This window comes from Humulus lupulus, chromosome 8 (genome assembly GCF_963169125.1).
Source record: "Humulus lupulus chromosome 8, drHumLupu1.1, whole genome shotgun sequence".
Lineage (NCBI taxonomy): Eukaryota > Viridiplantae > Streptophyta > Magnoliopsida > Rosales > Cannabaceae > Humulus > Humulus lupulus.
The window spans coordinates 61,087,765-61,098,489 of record NC_084800.1 but is presented as its reverse complement, the minus strand read 5'-3'; the positions used below and the strand labels follow the sequence as shown (position 1 = coordinate 61,098,489).

The 10,725-nt window shown below is 29.2% G+C and overlaps 1 non-coding gene across 1 annotated transcript; it reads left to right on the top strand.

Moving 5' to 3' along the window:
- Positions 1–669: 669 nt before the first annotated feature.
- Positions 670–776, top strand: LOC133798834 (small nucleolar RNA R71). The gene has a single exon (XR_009876052.1). It is a non-coding gene; the product is annotated as a small nucleolar RNA R71 (small nucleolar RNA).
- Positions 777–10,725: the final 9,949 nt, after the last annotated feature.

Here is a 10,725-nt window from a genome sequence, read left to right as displayed (position 1 = left end):
AGTTTGGTAATAGATTGAGATTGATTTTGTAGGATTTGTTGGGTGGATTGCATAAATTGTTGTAAAGTATCTTCTAAGGAAGGTTTTCTTTGTTGCGGATATGGTTGATTTTGTGGGGCATGAGCTTGGTTTTGTGTGTTGTATTGGTGCCCTTGATTCATTTGGGGTTGGTTTTGTCTCCATAAAAAGTTCGGATGGTTTCTCCAATTTGGATTGTAGGTGGATGAAAATGGGCTATCATTTGGTTTCCCATAAGTATGAAGTGCATTGGCCTCCTCAGAAAAGGCTTCTTGGTAGGAAGGGCATGATTGGGCATTATGGCAAGGACTAGAACATATAGAACAAACATCTTTTCTAGGTTGAATTGGAGAGTTTATAGTTTGGCTTATGGCTAAAGCTTCTACTTTTCTCGCTAATTTGTCTAAGGATGTTCTTAAGTCTAATTCTTCTTTTACTTCATACCTTCCTCCTCTTTTTGGTGAATTAGTTGACCTAGACCTATGATCAAAATAATTCCATTGTTGTGAATTGACAGATAAATCTTCAAGGGCGTCCCACGCCTCTTGTCCTTGAAATTTTAAAATTTTTCCAGTATGCATAGATTGAATCATTTGACGATTAGAGGGAGTCAAACCATCATAAAAATATTTTACAAGTCTCCATTTTTCAAAACCATGATGAGGACATTTTAATAATAAATCTTTAAATCTTTCCCAACATTCATAAAACTCTTCATTATCTTTTTGAAAAAACTCGGAGATTTCTCTCCTTAGACTATCAGTTTTAGACATTGGAAAAAATTTCAACAAGAATTTATTATAAAGTTGATCCCAAGTAGTTATAGACCCAGTGGGAAGGGAATTTAACCAAGCTTTTGATTTGTCTTTTAATGAAAAAGGAAACAATCTTAGTTTGACTGACTCATCAGAAAAATTTTGAAATTTAAATGTTGAGCAAATTTCTAAGAAATCTTTGACATGCATGTAAGGATCCTCTCTATCTAACCCATAAAAAGATGGCAACAATTGAATGATTGCTGGTTTAAGCTCAAAATGAGTAGCAGAAGTTGTAGGTAAAACAATGCACGAAGGAGCATTAGATGAAATAGGTGCAAAATATTCAAGCAAAGTTTTTTCAGGCACAACATTTTCATCAACAATATTAGCAATAGGTTCCATGATGCTCAAATTTTTACTAACACTTTCAATTTCAAATAAAGATAAACGTCTTTTTACTAATCGTTTTTTAGAGTTACGTTCCCAATGATGCATACAATTTTCACAAACAAGGCAACAAGGATAATCTCAAACAAGCAATTTTCTGATGTGGAAGATCAGTTAAAACCGCAACCACAGAGCATACTTATAATTTTTAGAGATTTCACAACAATATAATTCTTATGGTTTACTTGTCCCCAGGCCTATTTGATTCCACTTACTCGCGCACTACTAACAACTCCCCGAGGTTAATTAGTAGAGGCGGATGGGAATTTTGTTCAAATTTCCTTTAAGCAAAAATTGCTTATGGTGAAAGGACAAGATTTAGGTTTCTTTTTTTTTTTTTTTTTTTCAAGTATTTTTCACAATATTACACTAAAATATTAAAGAAGACAAAGAAAAATAAGGCAAAAATTAAATAAGACTAAAATTTAGGCAAGAGTAGGGAGGCATAGCATGTCATCAACCATAACAAAATTAAGGTAAAAACTAGGAGGCACAAGTGCCATCAACTTAAACATAAGATAGAGGACTAGGAGGCAAAAATTGCCATCAACTAGCTAGGAGGCAAAATTGCCATCAACTAGTAATTTGCGGAATTTAAATAAAATAAAAATACAACAAAATAAATAAAGAAAATTACACAAAGGTTAGGAGGCACAAGTGCCGTCAACTAACAAAGATATAAAAGAAATAAAATTACAACAAAATTAGGAGGCACAAGTGCCATCGACTATAAAAATTTAAAAGGATAGATAGGAGGCACAAGTGCCGTCACTAAAAAAAACAATAAATATAGAAATATAAGTATATTTTTTATGGGTGGTTGAACCGTCCCAACTTTCTTTTTATCTTTTTTTTTAGTTTTTTTTTATAGATATATATTTTTTTAGGTTTTTTTTTTTTTTTTTTTAAGTGCAAGAATTAAAATAACTAGTAGAAGAATTTACTAGCCTTGAGATAAAATGAAAAAAAATATGAAAAAAAAATACAAATGAAAGAAAAAAAAAATAGTAAATGAAGAAGAAGAAGAAGAAAAATGGAAAGAAAAAAAAGGATAAAGGAAAAAATTAGTAGAAAAAAAAAAGTAAGGAAAAAAGAAAAAAATTGAAAAATAATTAAAAATTAAAAAAATATATAAAATAAATTAAAGAAAGCATAACTATGATAAAAAATAATGTGACATTTTCATATTTTAGTCCGTTATTAATTGTGTTTTTCATACTTTAATTTTTTTTAATAAATTTTTTATACAAATTAAAAAAATTTATAATTATCATATTTTTACAAATTAATATTATAAAAGTCATATTTATGAAAAATTCACTTTATTTTTTATTTGTGAAATGGAGTGTTAAAAGATTGACACCTTTAAATAGTTTAAAATATCGGCTGTGTTTGAAAACACCTGTTTCTATTTTTCTTTTAAACTTCATCATTTTTATTTTGACAAATTATGACCGTTATCATTTAATTACAAAATTGGATACAATTTTTTTTTATAGTTACTATGAGGTTAAAAATAATAAAATATAAGGAACTTTGAAGAAGATTATCCGTACACCTCTCATATTACATTGTAGTTATACATAAATTTTAAATAATTTACTGTCAAATATAATTTTAATAATTGTGTATATAAAAATAGAAAGTTTACATAAATATAAAAATAAATAAACACAGTTTTTATATTTATAAAAAAAAGTAATTATACAAAATATGGTATGTTTTGAGAAAAAAATTTAAATATGACAATTCCATAAAATATAATACACAGATTACCATAAATTTAATTACACAAAATTCTCTTTCTCTTCTATCCCTAGCGATATCTCTTCCTATTTTATCATTTCTTTCTCTCTCCTCCCCCATTTTGTTCCCTCATTTCAACTATCAGCCCCCGACGACGACGCACCTCCACCCCTCTGGTTCTTCTTCTTTCTTCAACTATGGTTTTATTCTTATTATTTTTCTTATTTTTCACATCTAATTTTGCACTTCATATTTGATTTTTTTTCTTCCAGACCTAACTATAATCGTTTACTATCACGATTTGTTCACATTTTTTTTTTGTTCAAATCTAGTTTTTTTTTCTTTTTCAGATCTCTTTAAGTAATCATGTACCATATTGATTGATTCTTTTTATTCATATATGATTTTTTTTAGACCTAGTTGTAACCAGTTACGATAATGATGTATTTAGATTTTTTTTGTTTAGATCTAATTTTGTTTTTACACCTTACTAAGTAACCAGATGCTATGACAACTCATTCTTTTTTTTTTTCAAACAGAGTTGTAACCAGTTACAATTATGATTAGATTATATTTTTCTTTGGATCCTATTTTTTTTCAGGTCTGGCTAAGTAACCGTTACTATCGCAACTTGTTTTTTTTTTTTCAGATCTATTTTTTTTTCTTTAGACTTAGCTGTAACCACTTAGCTTCACGATCAATTTAGTTAATTTTTTTCGTATCGATTTTTTTTTCAAATCTCACTAAGTAACCAGTGACAATTCAGTTGATATTTTGATAATGGTACATTACTAAAAATATCAAAATTATTTTTATAATTGTAACTAGTTACTACAACATCACTTAAAAAATAAAAATTATTTTTATAGTTGCAATTAGTTACCACACATCACAAAAAAAAAAAAAAATTGACAGTAGCATACGATTACTACCACAAAAAAAAATTCGAATTTGTTTTGACAGTAGTAACTTGTTACTCCAAAGAAATTGTTGATTGAAGAACATAAAAAATAGAATAAAATAAAAAGAAATTGGAATAAAAAGCATAGTGATGAAGGACACAACTTTTTTTATAAATAATGTAAATACATTTTATAAAATATGAATGATAAAAAATATTATAAATTGATTAAAATTATAAAAATAACATGAAAAAATATTAAAACTAGCTACTAAAATTGTATAAAAAATAAAATATGGTATACAAATATAAGGGGAAAAATTCCCATAAAAATATAAACAAAAAAATATGCCATATGAAGTTTAAGAGAAAAAACTCTCATATTTTTCAAAGTTAAAAAAAATGACATATTTAGTGTAATTTTCTAAAAAAATAAATATATGTCCAATAGACTATTTAAATTTTATTTTTGACATCACAAATTATTTGAAATTTGCTAACAACTGATGAAATGCTTGATGGGACCCAAAGCGGGTATGTTTTAAATATTTATACTCGCAAGCGCACGAATTGTATTTATAGAATAGTGTTCGTGTAAGTACGAGATCGAACCCAAAGGAGTTGACTTAAATCGAAAATAAAACTATTTTAAACCAAAATTAATAAATTCTAACCTAGTTCCAAAGATTGATGGGAATTTTTGTATAATAAAAATAAAATAAAAGATAATAATAGAGAAATTAAAGACAATATATATTACTAAATTAATAATTGTAAACAAGATGGTAAAATAAGATTATTAAGGATTAAAATCCACAAAATATTTATAAGTACATTGATTCCCAAGTTTTAGTGATAGTTAAACTAAATCAAACTATTATTTTCCAAATAGATTTATAATTTTAAGCATAAATTACTTCTAAAAAAGATAAGATTTTTCTTCATTTTTCAAAATTATAATTTCAAAGCATTTAGTGTAAATCAATCTAATGAAATAACAAATAAATTAATGAACATTATTTATAAGGCAAAACATAATATTTTTGTTCTAAGCATGGATGTGTACAATTTAATGACACATCTTACACAAAGAATATTATGGTTTTGCACTAATGAAGAACAAAGTGTAAATATGTGCTAACAATCCAAAATACATGACATTTAAGATGAAAGAATATATTTGAACAAGAAAAATCCATAAATTTTGTTGCACAAAATGGGAAATCAATATACAAAATAAACACTATCTAGTTACAAATTGTTTCATCATCACCTTAATAATTTTAAAAAGATTAGAAACTCATAACTAGAATAGCAAATACACACTAAAAATTACAAACATAAATAGGAAAATTTGGAGGAGAAACCCCCAAAATTTCCTCTAAAAATACATAGAAAATAACCAAAAAGAAGAAGAAGAAGAAGAAGAAGAGAATAGAGAGGTTTGAAAATGTGTAGAATTTTTGGTATGATAACCTCCTCCCTCAAAATGGACACCCCAAATCCCTTATTTATAGCAAAAAATGATGATTAAAATAATCAATAATTTAATTAATTATAATATGACAAATAGGGGTAAAATATAGGATGTAATAATGATATTTTTGGGTAAAATTTGTAGAAAGTGGGATAAAAATGTGGTATTTTTAGACAAGGGGACAAAGGATACACTTAAGTTATTTATGGGCTCAAGACAAAATACAAAGGTGGCTATGGGGGCTGGGAAGGCTTGGTGTTGTTTTGGCAGGTGAGAGGCTCTCGGATTGGGCCAGGCGCAGAAGTTCGGTGGGCCTGGGGTGGGCTTGATGAGTTGCTGCAGCTGATTGGGAATGAGGATGGGCTTCGGTGGTAGCAAAGAACTTGCTGCTGAGTGAAGTGGCTGGGGACGTTGGGAAGATGGTGGCGTGGGAGAGCTTGCAGGGGGGGTTTGGCTCTCAGCTGGGCCGAAGGGAGAAGTGGCATGCGGCTGGGAAAGCTTGGAGGTGCACGGCTAGGCAGAGGTGAATGGAAGCTGCAGATTGCTGGGAGGGACACGGGCCAGGGGGCAGGCGGACTGGGCCTGGGCCATGGCTGGTCTGGGCTTTTGATAAATGCCAATTTTCTTCTCCTTTCTTTTCCTTGAAAATGTCATATTTTCTTTCATTTTTCTTGGCTTTTCAAGAGCAAAAATACACCAAAATCTCTAACAAAATAAACATAAATTAAATATTTTCAATTATCCAATAAATCATATTAATTCATTGAAAATATTAATTATAACTTAATTTCTATTTAACATTTATGCTTAATAATACCACATTTTTTTACCACTAACTTAACAATAATAATTTAAATAATTAACTACAACATTTTACAACAAAATAACTATAAAAACACACAAAAATCTATAAAATTAAAATAAGCCTAATAAATTCAAAATTACTTAAAAACTTAATAAATTACTTAAAAACTCAAGAATTAAGCAACAATTAGCACATAAAAAGTGGTAAAATAACTCTATTTTGTAGAGTTATCAATGCTTGTTATGTTAAAATTATAATTATAAAAAATACAAAAATGTACACCAGTATTAGATGGTCTGCCAAATAATTTTTCTAAATATATTATGTGATGTATGTTAATTATTTGAACTAGATTAGGTTTATCATAATAACAAATCGGTTAAATAAAAGAAGGAAAAATTACATAAAATACTAATTTTACTATAAGTTACGTTTTTACGGTCAAATATTTTTTTATTTCAATTTTACGGTTTTAAGCAAATTTTTACGGTTTTGTCTTTTTTCCCTTTTTGTGTCGTTTTCAAGTTGTTTTCAGGTTTTTTTTTTTGTGTTTTCACATTGATTTTAGGTTTTTTTTTTTTTTGATGTTTAGTTGGTCCAGTAAGTTGTTTTCAAGTTATTTTTCTTAAAAATCGTATTTTTGTAATTATGAAACTTTGTACACCAATATTAAAAAATTAATGAAATTTTTTTAATACAAAAATGTACACCAATATTAAAAAATTACATTTTTACGGTCAAATATTTTTTTAATTTTATGGTTTTAAGGAAATTTTTACATTTTTACCGTTTTATCTTTTTTTTTTTGTATTGTTTTCAAGTTGTTTTTGTTGATATTTAGTTATTATGATATATATATTATTTTTGTTATTTTTTATTCGTCCTGAAGAGTTGTTTTTAAGTTATTTTTAAAAAAATTATAATTTCGTAATTATTAAACTTTAAAAATTATATTTTTGAAAACTTACATATTTTTTATAATAACAGTAAAAATGTAATAAAAAACAAAAAATAAATAATGTATTTAAGAAAATATCTATAAATATAGACAGTACAAAGGTGCAACTATTGTAGACAATCCTAAAGAATAATTTACCTTTAAAAAGACAAAAAATCAGTCAAATTGACACTGACATTTAAAATGACCGACGGGCGACCTTTTAAAAAAAATGGAAAAAAAATCTGGACATATTTAACGTTGACGTGCGTCAATCAAACGAAAAAGAAAAGTAAAAAAAAAAACACACATTATTTTTTAAACAGAATGTATAAAAATGGTATATTTCTCTAAGAAATTTCTAAATTGGGCTTGAGTGCCTGTTGGGCCATGATAAAATGGGCTTACTATTTGGGCTAATGGCCTTTTTAGTTTGGATATAATGGCATCCTATGTTGTCTGTCTTCAAACGTCTAATCTAGGTCTATAGGTGTAGCTAGCTCGCATTGCATGGTTGTCTACTGAGAATTTACCAACGACTGATTGATGTTTTCCTTTCTCTTTCTTTCTCATTGAGATGAGCTTAGTGAGGTCCAGTAGGAGCTAGTCCAACCTAAAAATATCATCTGTCTTATTTTTAATTCAATAAGTAAGCTTGTGGAGCCCATAAAATTCTCTTGGCCAATATAAGCCAATGGAATACTGCTTTTATTGGGCCTCAAAGCTCTAAAGTAACAACCAAACTTCACTGTGGGTCCTGTGTGTCGTCCTTAGTTTTTTTGCATGTGGTAGTGGCATTGGATTGGATCACATATACGAAGAACCAATATGATAGGACCAGCTCACCAAAATTTATGGTTCCCAAATTAATTATATCATTTTTAAGACCCTGCATTGATCTTTCTAATGATAAAGCAACTTAATTTTTACAGAAAGAGAATCTATTTATATATATTAAATATGTTTAGAGTTTTTGTGACCATTAAAAAAAAAACTGAGTGGAGAGAGGGTGCCCATATTTCTAATTTTCTAAAGCTAATTTTCAGCAGAAATACTTAAAAAATCATCTTTCTTTCTTTTCTTCTTTATATTTTAAGTGGTAAAGTTAGACAATGACCTTCCTTGATGAACACTACTTGTGGCTAGTTTGGATGCATGAAAAGGATTCCTTTGTTATCTTTTGTTAAGAAAAGTAAGGCTGATGATAGTTTATTATACGTGTTTAAACCTTGTTCGTAGTGCAAACTAACAGTGAAAATAAACTGGTGTAGGAGTGAATTGAACATAATGTTTCTCTATAAATGTTGATCATCAAAAACCAAAAAGAAACTCATTTTCATCGAGAAAAGAGGCCAGCTTAGCATAGTGTTTTAAAAAAAGAAGAGATTGTCAAATTATTAACAGTGCCTCTCATAGTCTGCTTCTAAATGAGAGAACTAAATTAGTTATGCTAATTAAGAAGACAAAAGCTTATGACAATGTCTCAACTATGTAGTATTAGAAGGTAACAGCATATGTGATGATTTACATAGTAGACCACATTTCATTTCTCCTAAACCAATGCCATATAAGCCTAATTTTAGCTCTCGAGTATGTAGCTAGACTTATTAATCATGGTCCCTTTCATATCCAAATACATTTTATATGATGAGTCCTTTTTTCTTTTTCTTCCCTGACTTTTCCTTTGGTATGCTAAAATACGCCAGAATACCAATGACTATATATATATGGACCAAAAGTGGGGTGTCCCACCTCACCCTTGAGAGACGAAAGCAATTTACTTTAAGAAGAATCCGAAGCATTTTCATTAGCTTTAAAGAAGCACCAAGAGACAGTGCAGAAGACTAAGTCTGGTTCATATGCTCACAGCTCACCCCCTTGGAGATGATTTTAAGGCTTTTTTTAGCCATTCGAACACAACCAGACAACTTACTAACGGTCAAACTAACAGCTTCTTCCATGGCTTTATGTCCTTTTGGCCCTGCCCTCTTGGAAATAATCCCTTCCAGTTAAGCTCTCATTTTCATAGAACATTCTCTTTGTAATTAATTGTCTGATATGCCCTTGTAAGGCTGTTATTACTAGCTAGCTCTCTAGTTCGTCCATGTTGCAACAAAAGGAAAGTTTAAACAGCAAAACCTGTTTATTATCTGATCAATTGTATTTGAGTAATCCAGAGTGATTAAAATAACTTAATATAACTACAAAAAGAGCATGGTAGACGCCCCTGAATCAAATCAGCTCCTACAATACTCCAATCAATTGTAAGCAGCAAGTTTTTAATTACTACTAAAACAGTTGGTGTTTTCTTCTAGCAATTTTTGGAACAAGGGTATACTTAATTATGGATTATGGGACAGGGGTCACTTCAATTAAGAGCTAGTAAGAAACCAAAATTTGGCAAGTATTTATTGTATTTTATTAGTCCACTATAGAGAATATATGAACCAATAACCAATAGAAACTTTGATGCTACACAATGCAAAAGGTGTATCATAATTGAGTTTAAGACCTGATAAAAGAGCACCTGAACATTCTTCGAATGTTTTTTTGTTCGATGCGTTATTGTAAGTAAAATTATTTTTTACTGAAACATATATAGAACTACTTGCTACTTTCTTTTGTCAGTGTGGGATATAGCTTTTCAAGAATACCTTTCCAACACGCATGAAAAGGAAGAAAAGCAGAAGAAGAAGAAGAAGAAAAAAAAAAGTGGTACAGAGCGCATGCCGTGAGTCGTCTTACTATCAATGGGACTCCAGCCACATGGGAAGAGAGAAAGGATTGAATATATATATATATATAAAATTTCCCTGTCCATACATTCATAAAGTTTCAGTTACAAAGATTTTGTACCAATAATTTTCATTGGTTTTAGAAAAACTTATCAACTCAAAAAGTTTATGATGATCAGCTTACTTAATTAGTTGAACTATTGTTATGAAATTGTTTTGATTAATATGATGCTTTCGGGGTGTGATTTGATTATTACGTACGCTTTAGACTATGGAAAATAGTGCATATACACAAGTTTAGGCAATCGTTTGATATGGTGATATCAATCAAATATAGGGTTTGTGTGGCAGAGTATTTAATAACTTCAGATCTTTCTTATTGACATCAATCAACCTACCTTTTCACTTGTTTTTTTTAGTCGAATTTATCAGAAAGGGTGTGGGCATAATGTACGGATTATCTATTGTGGATCTGTTGAAGAGGAATGCATACTGTCAAAGGAGACAAGAGAAAGTGTGTTTTAACAGTTCTGATTTACATAAAAATGATTACCCATATTGTATGTTCATAAGGACTAGCTAGCTATGAATTATTAAGATTCTATTCTCAATACTAAACAGTATATGCCTATATACATGCATGCATGTGGTGCAAAGTACATACTCGATACCTCTTTTTCTTCCATATCCAAATACCAAATATAGGCAATAAATAGTACAAGTTGTGTATCACTATCAGTGATGAGTTACTTAAAATCCACGTCGTTAATGCACTGTTACAAGTTTGACGAGATGGCCCTTATAATTATACATAATTATCAGAAAAACAAATAATTACAAGAAAAAATGGAAGGTCTAGTCAGCAGTTGTAGGATAAAAAGGGGTATTGCAAGCAGGAAAA